This window comes from Pleurodeles waltl, chromosome 1_1 (genome assembly GCF_031143425.1).
Source record: "Pleurodeles waltl isolate 20211129_DDA chromosome 1_1, aPleWal1.hap1.20221129, whole genome shotgun sequence".
Taxonomy (NCBI): Eukaryota; Metazoa; Chordata; class Amphibia; order Caudata; family Salamandridae; genus Pleurodeles; species Pleurodeles waltl.
In genome coordinates, this window is record NC_090436.1 from 871,665,908 (window position 1) to 871,685,296 (window position 19,389).

Consider the following 19,389-nt stretch of genomic DNA (forward strand, 5'->3'; position numbering starts at 1 on the left):
CCAACAGACAGGAGGAAGACAAAGTACCGCCCACAGTAATACAACACACCAATCCGCCACCTTTTCCGGGGCGGATTCACCGTGGATAAAGACATGGCGGAAACAGCTTTTGCAATGGGAAAACGCTCACCTGAACGCTCACCTGAACACACTCCATGAGGAAGGAGGCCTCCAAATACTCCCTGCGCTTGTCTACCTGCTCTTCTACGAACATCAGCAACGACGCGCCGAAGACAACGGTGAGTACTGCACCTACGACATAGGGGAGGGGAAAGCAAAAGTCAGGGACACACACACACGCAACACCCCCACCCTCAACCCGACCCTCGCACTCTACTACACACACCAGTGTATTTCCAAACATCACAGGAACAACCCACAACCCCCCCACGAGAATGCAAAGACAAAACCAAATAACTTGAACCATTGTAATGTATCCAAATACAGTAAGCTCATATATACAGAAATATATACACATTCCAAATATATACATCACGATTGGTAGTGCAGGTATGCACATTTCAATGTCCGTGGACCACTGGGCCCACAATGCATGGGCGAGGCCCACACTAGATACCTGTCCACAAACGGAGAGAACTCTGCATGGGCATCAGATAGAAATACAACAGGCACCTCAGGGGAAGGGAAGGAGGGGCACCTCAGCCGGATGACTGCACCACGCAAGATCCATGACGGGCCTCCATGCCCATTGATGTATCCTGGGGAGTGCAAAGCCAAAGTCTCTCAAGTCCCTACAGTGGTTGGTTTGCCCACTGTACCATCCTGGGGAGTGCAAAGCCACAGTCTCTCAAGTCCCTACAGTGGTTGGTTTGCCCACTGTACCATCCTGGGGAGTGCAAAGCCACAGTCTCTCAAGTCCCTACAGTGGTTGGTTTGCCCACTGTACCATCCTGGGGAGTGCAAAGCCACAGTCTCTCAAGTCGATGCATGTCTCCACTGGTTCTGGAGGGGGACTGGTGCCCAGAGTGCTTCATCCTGTGAAGGATTCAGGTAGTGGATGCAGTGCTCCACTGGTTCTGGACGGGGACTGGTGCCCAGAGTGCATCACGCTCCCCGTGATGGTCCCAGTTCCGTCACTGTCCCAGCTGCACATGGGCTAACGATGCTTGAGTTGGCGGTCTTTGACCTGTTCAGCGGTGCTTTGCCATGGCGGTCTTTGTCCTGTTCAGCGGTGCTTTGCCATGGCGGTCTTTGCCCTGTTCAGCAGTGCTTGACTTTGCAGTTTCTGACCTGTTCAGCGGTGCTTTGCCATGGGGGTCTTTGTCCTGTTCAGCAGTGCTTTGCCATGGCGGTCTTTGCCCTGTTCAGCGGTGCTCGATTTTGCTGTCTCTGACCTGTGCAGCAGTGTGTGGCATGACGGTCCCTCAGTGCCCAGTGGGGCTGTGGCTGCCGGGGCCCTCCAGGGCACTGACGCTGGCGGTGGTCTCCTGACCAGTGACGATTGTGCTGCCCTACTGGGCACTGACTCTGGCGGTGGTCTCCGGACCAGTGACGATTGTGCTGCCCTCCTGGGCACTGACTCTGGCGGTGGTCTCCTGACAAGTGACGATTGTGCTGCCCTCCTGGGCACTGACTCTGGCGGTGGTCTCTGGACCAGTGACAATTGTGCTGCCCTCCTGGGCACTGACTCTGGCGGTGGTCTCCGGACCAGTGACAATTGTGCTGCCCTCCTGGGCACTGACTCTGGCGGTGGTCTCCTGACCAGTGACGATTGTGCTGCCCTCCTGGGAACTGACTCTGGCGGTGGCACCCTCCTGGTCACTGACTCTGGCGGTGGTCTCCGGACCAGTGACGATTGTGCTGCCCTCCTGGGCACTCACTCTGGCAGTGGTCTCCTGACCAGTGACGATTGTGCTGCCCTCCTGGGCACTGACTCTGGCAGTGGTCTCCTGACCAGTGACGACTCTGGCGGTGGTCTCCTGACCAGTGACGATTGTGCTGCCCTCCTGGGCACTGACTCTGGCGGTGGTCTCCTGACCAGTGACGATTGGGCTGCCCTCCTGGGCACCGACTCTGGCGGTGGTCTCCTCCTCGGCACTGACTCTGGCGGTGGTCTCCTGACCAGTGACGATAGTGCTGGCGGTGGCGTCCTGGCCAGTGGGGAGGATGGCGGCCTTCTCCGCCGTGCTGCTCTTCCCTGACTTTGGAGACTTCTTCTGCCCCTTCACCACCTTGTGAGGAGTCACAGCTGACTCAGCACTCCCCCCGGGACCCTTGTGAGCGGCTTTACCGGCAGGAGTCTTCACCCTCTCCCGTCGGCCACCGTCCAACTTCCGGTGCTTTACAGGGGGTGGACTGGCAGTGCTTTGGCTCCGTGTCACACTGGCTTCCCTGGTGCCCGGTGCACTCCACATACCTTTAACACGCAACCCTGGAACCAGACTTTTTTTGGCTGAGGTGCTAGTACGGGACCTATGAATTGGAGGGGGTGGTGGTGGGAAAGAGGTCAACGTTGCTCAGGAAATGTTTCTGACGAACACTGGGATGGGTAGCTGGAGGGGGTCTGGGAGTGGAGGAAGAGGAGGTGGTTGTAGGAGGTGTAACTTTAGATGATTTGGGTGCAGGTGCATGTTCTGGAGGCTGTCATGAGGTGGATGGATGTTGGGTGTGTGGGTGCCCGCGTTTGTGTACTTTGGGAGGGGGCGTCACAGACACACTGGGAGAGGACACAGGGGACGTGTAAATGGTAGTGGGGGTGGTGAGTGCAGGTGAGCGGGGTGTGGTGCTGGGCGTTCTGGTGCGGGTCCTAGTGGCTGTAGATGTAGTGCATGCAGGTGAGAGTGTAGACGACACGAGGAGGGAGGAGGGAGACGACGAGGAGGGGGACACAGTGGAGGCAGTGGATGTTGCTGTGTCTGTATGTGGGTGATGCTTGTGTGAGTGCCTGTGGGATGTGTGGTGCCTATGTTTGCCTGAGCTGTCCTTGTGTGTTGAGGTGTGTGCAGGCTGGTCTGATGGTGTGCTTGGGATAGGCTGGGGTACAGGGGATTGGGTCTGGGTGGAGGATGTTGGAGGGGGGAGGCTAGACACAGGGACAATGGCTGCCATCAGTGCTGAGGCCAGAGATTGCAGGGTTCGATGAAGGGCAGCCTGACCAGAATGAATGCCCTCCAGGAATGCATTACTGTGTTGCAACTCCCTTTCTACACCCTGGATGGCATTCACAATGGTAGACTGCCCAACAGTGAGTGACCTGAGGAGGTCAATGGCCTCCTCACTGAGGGCAGCAGGGGTGACAGGGGCAGGGGCTGAGGTGCCGGAGGCGAAGGTGATGCCCACCCTCCTGGGTGAGCGGGCACGGAGCGAAGGCTGAGGGGCTGCTGGGAGGGCGGTGCTGGTAGGGGGCTGGCGGCTGTACCTGTAGAAGTGTGGGGCACAGATGGTGCCGCCACCACAAGGGAGCTCCCATCGGAGGACGAGTCCGTGTCGCTGGTTGCTGATCCGGTGACCGACGTGAAGCTCCCCTCGCCCGCCGTCCCACTGGTGTATTCGGAGTCTGTGGTGTGGCCCTCCATGGCCATGTGGGATGCAGCTCCCTCGTGCTCCGGTGCCACTGTCCCTCCGCCTGATGATGCTGATGCACAAAAGAACAGGGAGAGCACAAAAAGGGGGGGGGGAACAGAAGAAAGACAGGTTGAGTGCATGGCTTACCGCTACCGTTGGCGGACAATACAGACACAGCAGCCCCCTGCACTACGCCGTGCTCTTGGCCTCTACAGATGCAGTTCCTGGGATATGGCCTACATTGCTATGAGTGTCATCTGTCCACATAGATGACACAGGGGCATGTATACCTGTACTTGGCACTTAACAGAGGTGGGGTGGAGTGGCACATGGCCTGCATTACGGAGGGGCCTAGCCTACGGAACTCGCCCTGGCCTGGGGAAACCCACAGCCCTCCTCCCCCACCCAGACCCCTCCACTGCGCGCAAAGTCAGCAGAATGATAGTGTACTCACCCCCTTGTGGCTGCTGTGATGCCCTCAAGCGCCCATTCAAGTCAGGGTAGGCCACCGGCAGGATCCAGAACATCAGGGGGGTCATGGTGCGACGGGCACCCCTCCCACGTTGGGAGGCCATCCCCAGCTGAGCCTCCGCCGTCTTCTTGCTCCAGCGGCGAATGTCCTCCTGTCTTTTACGGCAGTGGGTGCTCCGTCTCTGGTGGACCCCCAGGGTCCGGACGTCCTTGGCGATGGCACGCCAAATATCCTTCTTCTGGTGGGCGCTGACCTACATGACATGTACAGGGGAAGAAGAGAAGTCATTAGCAACAGCACCGTCACAGTGAGTGGCCCACATCCCTTCCCTTGCCATGTGGCGCATGCATTCACACTCCTTCATGCTCGCATAACTCTGCCCCCTTCCTACTTACATCCAGCCCTCTCCACCCAGGCATAGGCCATACAACTTGCACCCTATGTACTCACCTGTTGGTCTGGAGGACCGTAGAGTAGCGTGTACTGGGGGAGGACCCCGTCCACAAGCTTCTCCAGCTCCTGTGCAGTGAAGGCAGGGGCCCTTTCCCCAGACGCACGTGCCATTGTCTCTTCCAGACCGAGGTCACAGCAGCACTTGCAGTGTAGGTCCTCTCCTGTCGAAGATCAGGTATCGAGTGATTGAACAGATAGAAAATGGCAGTCACGTCCGCAGCGGTGCGTATCATCACCGCCGGCGCACTTCCTCATTGGCTCCTGGGAGCCATAGGGTCCAATGTTAACCAATGCAGCATTGCGCCGCGGTCTTCGACCGCCTACCGCGACGGTGTACAGTGCCAGCGCAATTACCTCACATCCAATTGTCCCAGTTTAGAGGTCAGGCATCCGCCATTTCAGGGGCCCACATGGCTTCATTTACAACTGCGTCACACATACCTAGGCCTGGACTCAATCCAAAAAGTTGTCTGTAAGTGTGTTATGTTTCGTGTACTGTGTAGCTGTGGGTACATACCTCTGAGTTGCTTGACTCTGTGGTCGCTGTTGTCCTTCCTAGGCACCGTCAGCTGGGACATGTGAGGAGATGTCGGAATCCTCCGGTGTACCGACCGCTGGTGGACCTATTGACAATGGAGGAGTGACATTTAATCATCACCTACAGGTTTGACCGTGCCACAATCCAGGAACTGTGTTCCCAGTTGGAGCCAGATCTGATATCACCAATCCGCCATCCCAAAGGAATCCCCCCTCAAGTGTAGGTGCTGTCAGTACTCCATTTCCTTGCAAGTGGGTCATTTCAAACAACAGTGGCCATGGCATCAGGGATGTCCCAGTCTATGTTTTCCAACGTGTTGTCCAGAGTGTTGTCTGCCCTGCTGAAACACGTGAGGAGCTACATCGTTTTCCCTCAGGTGGAGGATTTGGCTACAGTTAAAGGTGACTTCTATGCCCTGGGACATATCCCTAACATCATAGGTGCCATTGATGGGACCCATGTGGCTGTGGTCCCCCTCCAACAGGAGTGAACAGGTGTACAGGAACCGGAAGAGTTATCATTCCATGAATGTACAGATGGTATGTTTGGCAGACCAGTACATCTCCCAGGTAAATGCTATGTTCCCTGGCTCAGTGCATGACGACCTACATCCTGCGGAATAGCAGCATCCCGTATGTGATGGGTCAACTCCAGAGGCACTGTGTGTGGCTATTAGGGGACTCTGGTTACCCCAACCTGTCATGGCTACTGACCCCAGTGAGGAATCCCAGGACCAGGGCAGAGGAACGCTACAATGAGGCCCATGGGCGGACTAGGAGGGTGATAAAAAGGACCTTCGGCCTTCTGAAGGCCAGGTTCAGGTGCCTCCATATGACAGGTGGATCCCTATTCTACTCACCAATGAAGGTGTGCCAGATCATCATCGCCTGCTCTATGCTTCACAATCTTGCTTTGCGACACCAGGTGCCTTTTCTGCAGGAGGATGGTCCAGATGACGGTGTTGTGGCAGCTGTGGGGCCTGTGGACAGTGATGAGGAGGAAGCAGAGAAAGAAGACATTGATAACAGGGACTCTGTCATACAGCAATATTTCCAGTGACACACAGGTGAGAACACATTTTTTACTATTACATTTACTTTCACACTTCTACCTCTATCCTGTCTGTCAATTTGAAGCAGTATATGCTAACTGAGTGGTACATTTCCATTACGGTTTCACTGGTGTGGTTACCAACGTGTGTCATCTGCTTGCATCCTTCATGGGCTTGTGATGTGTGACATAGGTATGTTGACATTACATTTTCTAATGGATTTTGTCATTGTCATAGCTAATACACATTTTAAAAAACACTGACTGATTCCAGATTGTTTTGTGCTTCAAGGGTGTTTATTGAAGTGCTAATTATTGGAGGGGGTGGTAAAATGGTGAGGGGTGATGGTGGAGGAATGTCCATGGCAGAGTCCAGTCTATTAGTCTCACAGGTGCACTGCCCATATGGGCATAGGAAGTGGAGCTGGAACAGTTCCAATCTGGACAGGGTGACAAAGTGGGACAGTGGGATGACAATCAGGGTGGTCTCATTTCCTGGCGGGGGTCTTGCCATCGTGCTCTGTCCTGTTCCTGGATCTCACGGACCGCTTGCGGGCTGGTTCTCCGTCTGCAGGGGGTGGGGTGCTGGTGTGGTGATCCTGTGTCTTCGACCGCCTACCGCGACGGTGTACAGTGCCAGCGCAATTACCTCACATCCAATTGTCCCAGTTTAGAGGTCAGGCATCCGCCATTTCAGGGGCCCACATGGCTTCATTTACAACTGCGTCACACATACCTAGGCCTGGACTCAATCCAAAAAGTTGTCTGTAAGTGTGTTATGTTTCGTGTACTGTGTAGCTGTGGGTACATACCTCTGAGTTGCTTGACTCTGTGGTCGCTGTTGTCCTTCCTAGGCACCGTCAGCTGGGACATGTGAGGAGATGTCGGAATCCTCCGGTGTACCGACCGCTGGTGGACCTATTGACAATGGAGGAGTGACATTTAATCATCACCTACAGGTTTGACCGTGCCACAATCCAGGAACTGTGTTCCCAGTTGGAGCCAGATCTGATATCACCAATCCGCCATCCCAAAGGAATCCCCCCTCAAGTGTAGGTGCTGTCAGTACTCCATTTCCTTGCAAGTGGGTCATTTCAAACAACAGTGGCCATGGCATCAGGGATGTCCCAGTCTATGTTTTCCAACGTGTTGTCCAGAGTGTTGTCTGCCCTGCTGAAACACGTGAGGAGCTACATCGTTTTCCCTCAGGTGGAGGATTTGGCTACAGTTAAAGGTGACTTCTATGCCCTGGGACATATCCCTAACATCATAGGTGCCATTGATGGGACCCATGTGGCTGTGGTCCCCCTCCAACAGGAGTGAACAGGTGTACAGGAACCGGAAGAGTTATCATTCCATGAATGTACAGATGGTATGTTTGGCAGACCAGTACATCTCCCAGGTAAATGCTATGTTCCCTGGCTCAGTGCATGACGACCTACATCCTGCGGAATAGCAGCATCCCGTATGTGATGGGTCAACTCCAGAGGCACTGTGTGTGGCTATTAGGGGACTCTGGTTACCCCAACCTGTCATGGCTACTGACCCCAGTGAGGAATCCCAGGACCAGGGCAGAGGAACGCTACAATGAGGCCCATGGGCGGACTAGGAGGGTGATAAAAAGGACCTTCGGCCTTCTGAAGGCCAGGTTCAGGTGCCTCCATATGACAGGTGGATCCCTATTCTACTCACCAATGAAGGTGTGCCAGATCATCATCGCCTGCTCTATGCTTCACAATCTTGCTTTGCGACACCAGGTGCCTTTTCTGCAGGAGGATGGTCCAGATGACGGTGTTGTGGCAGCTGTGGGGCCTGTGGACAGTGATGAGGAGGAAGCAGAGAAAGAAGACATTGATAACAGGGACTCTGTCATACAGCAATATTTCCAGTGACACACAGGTGAGAACACATTTTTTACTATTACATTTACTTTCACACTTCTACCTCTATCCTGTCTGTCAATTTGAAGCAGTATATGCTAACTGAGTGGTACATTTCCATTACGGTTTCACTGGTGTGGTTACCAACGTGTGTCATCTGCTTGCATCCTTCATGGGCTTGTGATGTGTGACATAGGTATGTTGACATTACATTTTCTAATGGATTTTGTCATTGTCATAGCTAATACACATTTTAAAAAACACTGACTGATTCCAGATTGTTTTGTGCTTCAAGGGTGTTTATTGAAGTGCTAATTATTGGAGGGGGTGGTAAAATGGTGAGGGGTGATGGTGGAGGAATGTCCATGGCAGAGTCCAGTCTATTAGTCTCACAGGTGCACTGCCCATATGGGCATAGGAAGTGGAGCTGGAACAGTTCCAATCTGGACAGGGTGACAAAGTGGGACAGTGGGATGACAATCAGGGTGGTCTCATTTCCTGGCGGGGGTCTTGCCATCGTGCTCTGTCCTGTTCCTGGATCTCACGGACCGCTTGCGGGCTGGTTCTCCGTCTGCAGGGGGTGGGGTGCTGGTGTGGTGGTCCTGTGGCGAGGCGTCCTGTCCACTAGCGCCGGCGGAGGTGGTGGGCAGTTCATCGTGCAGGCTAGTGTCAGGGGCCCCTTGGAGTGCCACGGTGTCCCTCATGGTCTTCTGTATATCCTTCAGCACCCCTACTATGGTGCCCAGGGCGGAGCTGATGGTACTGAGGTCCTCCCTGAACCCCAAATACAGTTTGTCCTGCATGCGCTGGGTCTCCTGAAACTTAGCCAGGACCGTTGCCATCGTTTCCTGGGAGTGGTGGTATGCTCCCATGATGGAGGAGAGGGCCTTGTGGAGAGTGGGTTCCCTTGGCCTGTCCGCCCCCTGTCGCACAGCAGCCCTCCCAGTTCCCCTGTGTTCCTGTGCCTCCGTCCCCTGGACCGTGTGCCCACTGCCACTGCCCCCAGGGCCCTGTTGTTGTTGGGGTGGTGGGTTATCCTGGGTTCCCTGTAGTGGTGGACACACAGTTGATTGACGTGTCCTGGGAATGGAGGTATGGGCCAGCTGGGTGGATGCTGTGCTGGCGTTACCAGAGGGTGGAAGGTCAGTATTGGGCTGTGCCTGTGCGAGGGGAACCGACTGTCCCGAGGCCCACGATGGTCCGGCCTGGTCATCTTGATCCAGTTGGCCAGAGCTGCTGTCATCACTGTGGGCCTCTTCTGTGGGTGGGGTAGAGATGTCTGGACCCTCCTGTCTGGTGACGTTAGGTAGTGGTCCTGCAGGTGTATAAAAGCATGATTATTGCATGTGTGTGTGTCATGGTGTGCAATGGGTGGGTGAGCGTGTACCCCAGTGCTAGCTTTCCTGAGTGGGGGCTTGTGTGATGATGGTTAGGTGTTGTTATGGGTATGTGCAGTGGGCATGCTTTAGAGATGGGTGTCCATGCTTTGTTGTGTCATGCAGGGCTTGGTGTTGGGATGGGTGGTTTGTGTTATTAGTACATTAGAGAGGAGTTGGAGTGATAGGGGAGAGGGTGAGGGTGGGGGTGTGTGACAGCATGCAGGTAGGGTGGGGGATATGATAGTTAAGATTAGACTTACCAGTGTCCATTCCTCCACCGACTCCTCCGAGGCCCTCTGGATGCATAATGGTCAAGACCTGCTCCTCCCATGTTGTTAGTTGTGGGGGAGGAGGTGGGGGTCCGCTGCCAGTCCGCCGAATCGCGATGTTGTGCCTGGAGACCACTGAACGCACCTTCCCCCGTAGGTCGTTCCACCTCTTCCTGATGTCCTCCCGATTTCTTGGGTGCTGTCCCACTGCATTGACCCTGTCGACGATTCTTCGCCATAGCTCCATCTTCCTAGCTATAGAGGTGTGCTGCACCTGTGATCCAAATAGCTGTGGCTCTACCCGTACGATTTTCTCCACCATAACCCTGAGCTCCTCCTCAGAAAACCTGGGGTGTCTTTGGCGTGCCATGAGGTGGTGTAGGTGATGTGTGGGGTGGTATATGTGGTGATGAGTTTGGTGATGTGTAGTGGTGTGTGGTGTTTTGTGCGTGGATGTTGTGTGGGTGATGGTGTTGTGTGCCTCAGTGTGGTGGGGTTGTATATTGCTGTGCTCTCTCTGTCGCCTTCGTCTCTATTTTTTGGTCGTAGGGGTTTGTGGGTGATGTGGGTGTGTGTTTTATATTGTATTGGGTGTGTGGGAGTCTTGTTTGTATGTGTATCAGGAGTGTGTATTTTGAATTGTCCAATGTGGCGGTGTTTTGGAGATGTGTGTGTATTTTGAGCGCGGCGGTGTGTACCGCCAATGGAATACCGCGGTTGAAAGACCACCGCGTGGATTCGTCTGTTGTAATCGCATGGGCGTGTTTCTGTTGGCGTGACGGTGGAGGTTTTGTTTTCGCCAGTTTATCACTGACCTTTGGTGTGGCGGACTTGTGTGGTTGTCTGAATTTCGGCGAATTCCGAGATGTGGGTCATAATAGCTGTGGCGGAATTCCGCAGCCGCGGCGGTGTATTGGCGGTCTTCTGCACGGCGGTAAGCGGCTTTTACCGCCAATGTTGTAATGACCCCCCCATATGTCCTTCATTGACCTATTCATGCACCCTTTTATTTCTCTTTAAAAACTCAGATTCATCAATAGCTCTGCCTCTCTATTGCAAAAAGTTTTTGTTTGGCTTCTCTACCTAGCTTTTCAAAAACTGCCAACCAACAAAATGCCCACCTGATATTTTGATTGAAGATAAGTCTGTAACCCAATTGTAGTGATGTATTGTGGTTGTATTTTGCTATAAAAATAAATAAAATGGGGAGGCGTATCTGGCATCTAAAATGTGTAATGCTTTTCTCTTGCCATACCAACTATCAGTGCCGAGGCCAGCAGCTACAGCACCAGCAAAGACGCGGCAGTGCCTGTGTTAGAAGGAGGTGTCTCGGCAGTGACGAGCGCTGGTAAGTAATATTGCTTGCTTATTGACAATTAGTAATATACTCACTGGAAGGGAGTACAAAGTTTGTTCAATAACTTGTAAAACACCCAGCTTAAGCAGATAAAGCTGGAGTGGAGTATTAATTGCCTCTTCTATCTGCAACTCAGCAGACAAAGGTTCACAGTGAACTTTATCTATGATGGGTTTATGGAAAATTTAAAGAAGGATGGTAGGAGAAAGGGTGGGTGAAATATAGTATGAGTGAAAAGATGTGTGGGCAAAAGGGTGGATAATAGTCATACAGGTGGGTCATAGGATGCATTAGTGGGTGTAGGATAGATAAAAACGTATACGGATGAAAGGATGCCTCCCTTGGTGGGTGAAAGCTAATGTATGAAAGGATGTATGACTGGATGGGTGAAAGAAAACCTTGGATGGGTTTGATCTTGGATGGTTGAAAGGGTAAAAGGATGAATGGATGGGTATTAGGTAAATAGATGTTGGGGAAAGGTTTCTTGATAGCTATGTTTGGAATTTGGATGGTTTTCAATGGAGAGAGACTGGATGAGAGAATGTAAAGCTTAAATGGTGTGTATCAAAGCCAAGGGTGAAGAATAAGAATGGTAGAAGAACAATGCAATGATGAATGGATACATGGTTGGAATGAAGAAAAAGGTAGCTTTTCAGGAGAGGGACATTCTTCTCATCTACTTTACTTGCTTGGAATGGTTTTATAAAAGGTTTGATTCAAAGGGGTGGGGCGGTATTCCTGACTATTCCCTTGACTTACAGTATTTTTCAAGCAAGACAGATAACATGTAACCCATCAGCATTAATCATCACGTCCCTCCCTACCTATGACATTTCACCAGTGCCACCCGTAATGACCTAATAGATGCATGTTTCAATTCAGCAGAAACTGCACTGCAATGTTGGCTATGCAATGTGTATCTCCTTAAGTTACATTAATTTGTCATTTATTTTAAAAGTTTCCAATGCGTGGCAATGCTAAACAAAAGGTGGTTTTCCCTTCCCTCCCAGTGCCCACTCAGTCAGTCACTTCGTCTTTTCCTAGTACTTCACTCCTTTAATCATTCTTAAGTTCTGGCCCAGCCTTTCGAAACATTTGTAAAATCCATTCTTTGCTTGCACTACATGTTCTAGCCAAGTGATATATTTAATTATGACTTAATGACTGTTCAAATTGTTCCCTTTCAACATTTGCCAACCACAGTGGCTCACACTACTAGCCAAACCTTAGGCACATGATGATGATGATGATGATGATGATGATGATGATTTGATCAATAAAGTGTCTGCTCTACTTAACCAGCCTAATCCTCTCTAACGTACCCTGCAGCAAGGCAAGTTAACATTCCTTTCCTTCCCGCCAAGCAAATGTATTTCATTGCAAAAAAAAAAGTAATTATTGCAAAGTGTGGTGGAGGAGGATGATGAGGACAAGGAGTAAAGTAGGACTAACTGCCTTGACTTTTGTAGAAGGAATATTCTGTGACGAAAGTGCCAAATACAATCTATATATCCTGTTCCTTAATCCTTTCCCTGTACTGTAGTACATCGCTTTTCCTACCATCCTCTTACGGCAGACAGGATGTCTTCATGATTGATTTTATTATAGTACGTGGCGTGTATTATTCTTAGTATTTATCTGCCTTGTAGTCAGGGCACAATTGAAAGGCATTTTGGAGAAGAGCAGATCATTGGAATAGATAATTGTCTATTACAGCTGCCCAGCTGCAGACAGTAATGAGTACAACTAGGGCGCCAGCTGAAATAGCATGCCTCTATTAATTTAACACCACAGGAGAAAGAAGTCTACTTGTACTCCATAGTGCAGAATGGCTTTGACTCTAATCACATCAAAATAGAATGGCCTGAGGTGACCAGTAAATGTACTGCTACTGTGCCACTACATGATTTTATTCAAGTGTTTAGCACAGAACATTGCTTACAATTTGTAATTTTTCTTTCTTAATATAGCTATTCCTGCTGGTCCACCTTCATGGCAGGAAATAGCCCAGCTGTGGCACCAGAAGTTGGGGGCCATCAGGGCTGAATATCAGTGGCTAGTACTCCTGGAGGAGGAGGAGGAGCAGGAGGCAGCAGCGGTAGCTGCTAATGCCCAGGGCTCCAGCCAGGCCCCAGATCCTCCAGCATCTCAGTCTCAACTCCGGTGCCGCAGACCACTGGCAGCCACCTTTCCATCTCTGCTGTCCCCCCAGACAGTACTTTGCAATGCTGTGTCCTGTGAAGGCTGATGTGAATATAAGCCAGGCAGGTACGCGGTTTTAAATGGGTCGGATTTGTGGGTGAAGAGGGTGGGAATGGGTTTTTGGTACCTGATCCGAGACTGTTGGACTTTGTTTTCTTTTATCATGGACAGTTGAATTTTTTGGGACATTGGTTAGGGACAGGGAGATTTGTTTGGGGCAAGGGGTGGGCCAGTTGTGGGTGGAAGGGGTGGGATTACATCCTATTTGTTGCGGTTAACAAATATTTATTTGATGTTATTTATGAATCAAATCTTTTTTGGGGTGTTTTACTCCACACTGCTGCTTTTTAGCACAGCGTTCTTTTTTAAATCTGCTGATAACGTATAAAAATTAGTTATGTGGTTTGGTACCTTTGTCCTAATATTCTCCTAGTCTCTGCACTGCAGTCTGCAACTATAATTGACCCATAAGGAAGGGGTGGGAGGTTTGCCATTGCCTGTTATATTGCCTAAAAGTACAACAATGTTCCATAGTTCTCTTACCTGAATAGATGAATAGAGGGCCGCATGGTTTCCCAATATGCCATCATGTTGGTAGTAGAAGCATGCTAGCACACTAATAGTGAATGCATCAGAAGCGAGGTCCCACTCCCACCTAGGTGACCTCAAACAAAGATTCTGCACACTGAGTTGGTGTTGCTTCCACCACATACACCCCACCAAGTATGTGATTAATTAATGATATACATTATTAAGTCACAACTCATGAATCTCACAGCCTGGGGGAAGAGGGTTTGGGATTTGATGAATGGATGGGAAAGGGGATTTAGGGAAAGGTGTGACAAAAAGACAAACACTACACAAACACAATATTTATCTGGTCAATGATCAGCAGCCTATTGTGGGAGGAATAGAAAGGAATGAGTATGACACAGTTAACTTAAATGGTTTGCAAACATTCCATCAGCCCCACAGAGACCCAACTTTTTATATATATAAATGTTCTGTCACCTAGGTTTGAAAAATAGTAAATACAAATTTGGAGTGAAGCTAACACACACAGTTCTGAAAAAAGATAATTAAAAGAAAAAATATATTAGTCTGTATTGCCATATTAAGAGGTGCATATGCATTCTTCTTGGATTGCCCTATCAATCTTGAGTGCCTGCCCAACTGAAGAGGTCTGAAAATGTAAGCATGTGCGTAATGGTGCTTCTGCCCTTTATGCAGGAGAAGAGAAGGCCTGTAGATTGTAAAACAGAAATGATTATCATGATATTGTGGAATCAAGAAGGATAGAATGGAAGGTAAGTTTTATGAGGAGTAGCTTACCAAGAAGACTCAGAGGAGGCAGAGCACAAGCATAAGCCTTTGCAATCATTCATTTTATGACTGATGTGCGATCAATTAAGTGAGAGCAATTACAACAACCAACAATCACAGACAAGTGACGGCATGTATATTGGGATGGTCAAACTTGCAGCTGTCATGATCCTCATCATGACATTTAGCCTGGATTACATGCATAATGTAAAGATGTAACATCATCCATTACACGTCTGTCTCCTCCAGTTACCTACAACAACAGCCCCCCCCCCCACCCAACCACAAAGTTTCAATTTTTTGCTAGCCGGCACACACACTCAGCAGCATTTCATTTCCCAAATCAAGTAATCAACGCGCCTCTCACCAGTCCACAGAGTTGAGCAGACCTCTTAGGCTCATCATCCATGTGGATTTCCATGAATTTGATATCTCCCTTCTTCTGGCAGTTGTTGAAGTTGTCAATTCATGCTTTAAGTCCTTCCATCATCCTCCTGACTCTGATTAAAGATTATGTACAACTACGTACCAACTCTTCCAGTGAGTCCCAGTCTCCCAACTCAATTCAGATAGAGTGACCTGTAGCACGTAGCTGTGTTTAATAACAAAGAAACATTAAGGGGGTCATTCTGACCCTGGCGGTCATGGACCACCAGGGCCGGGGACGGAGGAAGCACCGCCAACAGGCTGGCGGTGCTTCAGGGGCAATTCTGACCGCGGCAGTAAAGCCGCGGTCAGAAAAGGGAAACCGGCGGTTTCCCGCCAGTATTCCCCTGCCCCAGGGAATCCTCCACGGCGGCCTGCAAGCAGCGCCGCCATGGGGATTCCGACCCCCTTCCCGCCAGCCTGTTCCTGGCGGTTTACACCGACAGGAAGAGGCTGGCGGGAACGGGTGTCGTGGGGCCCCTGGGGGCCCCTGCAGTGCCCATGCTACTGGCATGGGCACTGCAGGAGCCCCCTAACAGGGCCCCATTAAGATTTTCAGTGTCTGCAAAGCAGACACTGAAAATCGCGACGGTTGCCACTGCACCCGTCGCACACCAGCAACTCCACCGGCTCCATTCGGAGCCGGCTTCATCGTTGCTGGGGCTTTCCCGCTGGGCGGGCGGGCAGCCTTTTGGCGGTCGCCCGCCTGCCCAGCGGGAAAGTCAAAATGACCGCCGCAGTCATTTGACCGCGGTACGGTCTTATGGCGGTCTCCGCCCTGCGGGCAGCGCCCGCCACCCGCCGGGGTCGGAATGACCCCCTAAGTATTTCTTTGTGTGGACTAGATTTGTGTTTGTTAGCTAAATGGACTGGTTGGGTTGCTGGGTATCAAAAGAGAAGGACAAAAATGATCACCCATTAGGCCACCAACAGTGTAAATCATTCACAAACACAATCAAGTGTAATAATTATAGTTAACCAATAAACACCCACTCTCACTATCTGCCACCACATGAATCATCACAAAATTGAAACAAGAATCACTCATATCACTCGTTGGTGCATATCATTACTTACCTGTTCCAATCACTCATGGTGGTACATTGTTGATCCTGTTTGATTCACAAAACCAAACACATATTGGTCAGTAAGTTGTAAATCAAATATCTGGAGCAGTCATGTTATGGGATAAAAGAAAGGATAAGCACAAGAACTGGATGGAGACAGGCATTGTCTCTCCAATAACCTTGAAGGGAGTTTAGGGGTGAGAGGCTTCTTCACTGCACACTGGTCCAACTCCAATCTGGGCATATATTGGGCTAAAATGGTGGGGGTTCATTAGTCAGTGAGACACAAACAAACAACTAATAATGTTCCCCCAGCTAGCTATATTCTTTTTTTTCTCAAAGCAGTTTGTTGATAGAAAGAAGAAAGTTCTATGGTGGCCCAGGTGTACTAAGTAGCAGGGAAGTAGAGTTTGTTCTCAAACTCAGGTATTCGCCCAGAAGTTAGTCAGCTAACACACTACTATGACCTGAGTCTGACAAATCACCCTAATCTGCCTCCTGTTGTACTGCAGTTATGCTGTAATTCGGGGGTTTAAAGTGGTTATCCATTTTGATCAAGGTCAATCTCTCAGTGTTTTGGGGTGAGAGACTGTTCTTTCGCACTGTGACAACTGCACCAGCTGCACTGAACACACACTCAACAGACACACTAAACTTTATTGCCAGCCTGTTAAGCACTGGTGCTTCTTCCCATGCCAGTACACCAATGGGTTTTGATCCAGATAGACCTCCTTTAGGTCATTTAGGCAGGCCTGGACCATCCTCTCAATAGTCATTAGTGCTCCACCTTACTTGACCTCTTTTGCCTTCACCTCTGCAGTGGACTTAAGCCCTGCCGTTAGAAATTAATTAAGTGCAGATTTTGGGGCTGCTGCTCCTGTTCCTGTTGTTGTTGCTGGTTTTGGTTTTGGCTGCTGTGAGCCAACAACACTTTCTGCAGGCTCTGTGGAAGTTGTAGGCTGCAACACAGTACCTCTGCCCGTGAATGGGCCTCTAATTCCCAGTCATTGTGTTTCTGAGTTGCTGGCTTGCTTAGCAACCCACGCCTTGTAGGATGAAACATCCCCATCTGAAAAAGGAATGAAAGTGGCCAGTAATTGTTTGTACCGTGGATCAAGAATTGTGGCACAGATGTAATGTTTGAATGACACAATGTCTCTTTGCAACCTTGTATTAACAGCTAGGCGAAGGATTAATCTTTCTGTCAACACCTGCGCATCTGTTTTTTCATCCACAGCTGCGTAAGTTCAGACACCTCCTTTAGCTGTTTATGCAGCTTATGCAACAATGGGATAGCTTGGCCCATGGTACAGTCTTCCTTTCTGACTTCCCCTGAGCAAATGTGAAAAGGAAGCAGCATCTCTGTCAGGCATTTGACCAGGCCCCAATGGTCCATCTCATTGATCATACCTTTCACAGTTGCATCCCCTCTTTGCATGACATATTCATTGATCAGTCTGTATTGCTCAAATAGACATTGCAACATGTAATAAGTTGAATTACAACGTGTTGACACCTCCTGCATGAGTGCTTTAACTGCCATTCTATTATCTTGCAGGATAATCCTCAACCGCTACCAGGCTTTAAAAGAATGGCTGAAACGAGTGCAGAACCTTCTGCATGTGGACAGTAAGTTGCTGACTCAGGTTTCTTTTTTTGAGAAAGTCCTGTACAATGATGTTGGTGCAGTGCACCAAACAAAGGACCTTGAAACAGCCACCATCTGACATGGCCTTAACTATATTAATGCCATTGTCTGTGGCAACAGATCTAATGTTAAGCCCTACAGGGCACAGGAATTCGAAGACATTGTTGTTAAAGTCATCCAAGATGATTACAGCTGTTTGGGATTTCTCCATGGCAAACATAGCTACAGTTGCATGCTTCCAAGCACCAATACAAATTTCAGCAGTATAAACACCTGCAGATATCATTCCTCTAACCCCCACAAACGAGATCCAGTGTGCAATGATGCACATGTAATTAGTGGCTTGGCAATTGGCCCAAATGTCTGTCGTCAGTTGGATTGTGTGGACAGCACTTTGCTGCAAAGCTTGTCCAACCAATTCCAGCACATCATGATGTAGCACTGGAACAGCAACCCTGGCAAAAGAGGTCCGGCTGGGAACCTTCCATTTTGGGCAGATGGCCACCACAAATTCTAGAAAATCCATTCCTTCCACAAAAGAAAAAGGGAGGAGGTCCAGCACTAATATTTTAGCGAGCTTCCTGTTCTACAAACGCACCGTTGAGTGGTTGCGTTCATACTGCTCTTCCTGCCTAAACATGCCAGTAATAGTAGCCAGGATTTTTTTCTTTACTGGTGTCACTGATGCAGGAAACTTCAAAGCAGAATGTGGTGGTAGACTCAATGTGCATCTCAGCAGGGCAGCCACTGTATATTCTTGCCTTGTTGCCTCGATCTGACTCTGAGTCTTCTTGTGACATTGCTATGTTGCTGATGTGGGTGACAATACTACTGCAATGCTGGGGACAGGATCGATTTGTGTAACAAAAATGACACCATTTTCTTCACCTTCATCTTCCACCATGATCAGATCAGATTCCCTGTTCTCCCTACCTTCACCAACACCACTTGCAGGCTTTTGGCCGCTAAGGTGCACTTCCCAATGGATTGTGTGGTGTTTTCTCTAATGGGTTGTTTGGCCTCCGGTACTATAGTTTGTACCAAGCTTACCCCGAATAACACTTACTAGGCAAATGGAGCATATGGCAATGTTCAGCTACTTTTCCCTAAACGTAAAGAAGTCCCAAACTGGGGAGGTCAAATTTCTCACACTGGTGCCACTGCTAATGTCAGATAAAGTGTCGGCAAGTGGGTGTTTTGATGACATTTGCCTCTCTGCAGTGCCTGCTTCTACTGAGATGGTTGTGGGTGTAGGTCGCAGCCGGCGCCTTGTTGTAAATATGGAAGCTGTAGGTGGTGGTGGTATCTCTACCTCATCCCTCAGAGTAGGTTGAAAAGATGGGGTAATGTCAGACTCCACTGGGGCTGGGTTAACATGCATGATGACTGGCTCATTGTCAGACTTGTCATCCTCCTCTTCTTCATCCATAACTCTAAGGCATTCAGAAAACTTCCTTTTCACTCCTTTCCTTTCCTGGTGTGTCTCAGACTGAGGTGGCATTCAAGTGGAGTCTTTATCATCAGAAGGAGAGCTTAAAGAAGAAAATGGTGGAAATCTAGATAACAGTGGTTCTTATGAAAGAGGGGCTTCTTCGACTTCCTCAGCATGAGGCTCAATATCCTCCTGATGTGCTCCTCCTTTGGGAGGAACAACTATTGCTGGTTGCGGCTGTTGTTGTCCACTGAGTTGAGTTTCCAGCAATGATTGGATACTACTTTGAGAAAGAGATAAGTCCAATTCAAAGTCACTGCTCGTAGGTGTTCCCATGATTAGAGAGCCTGCCTCTGTGTCAGACATGG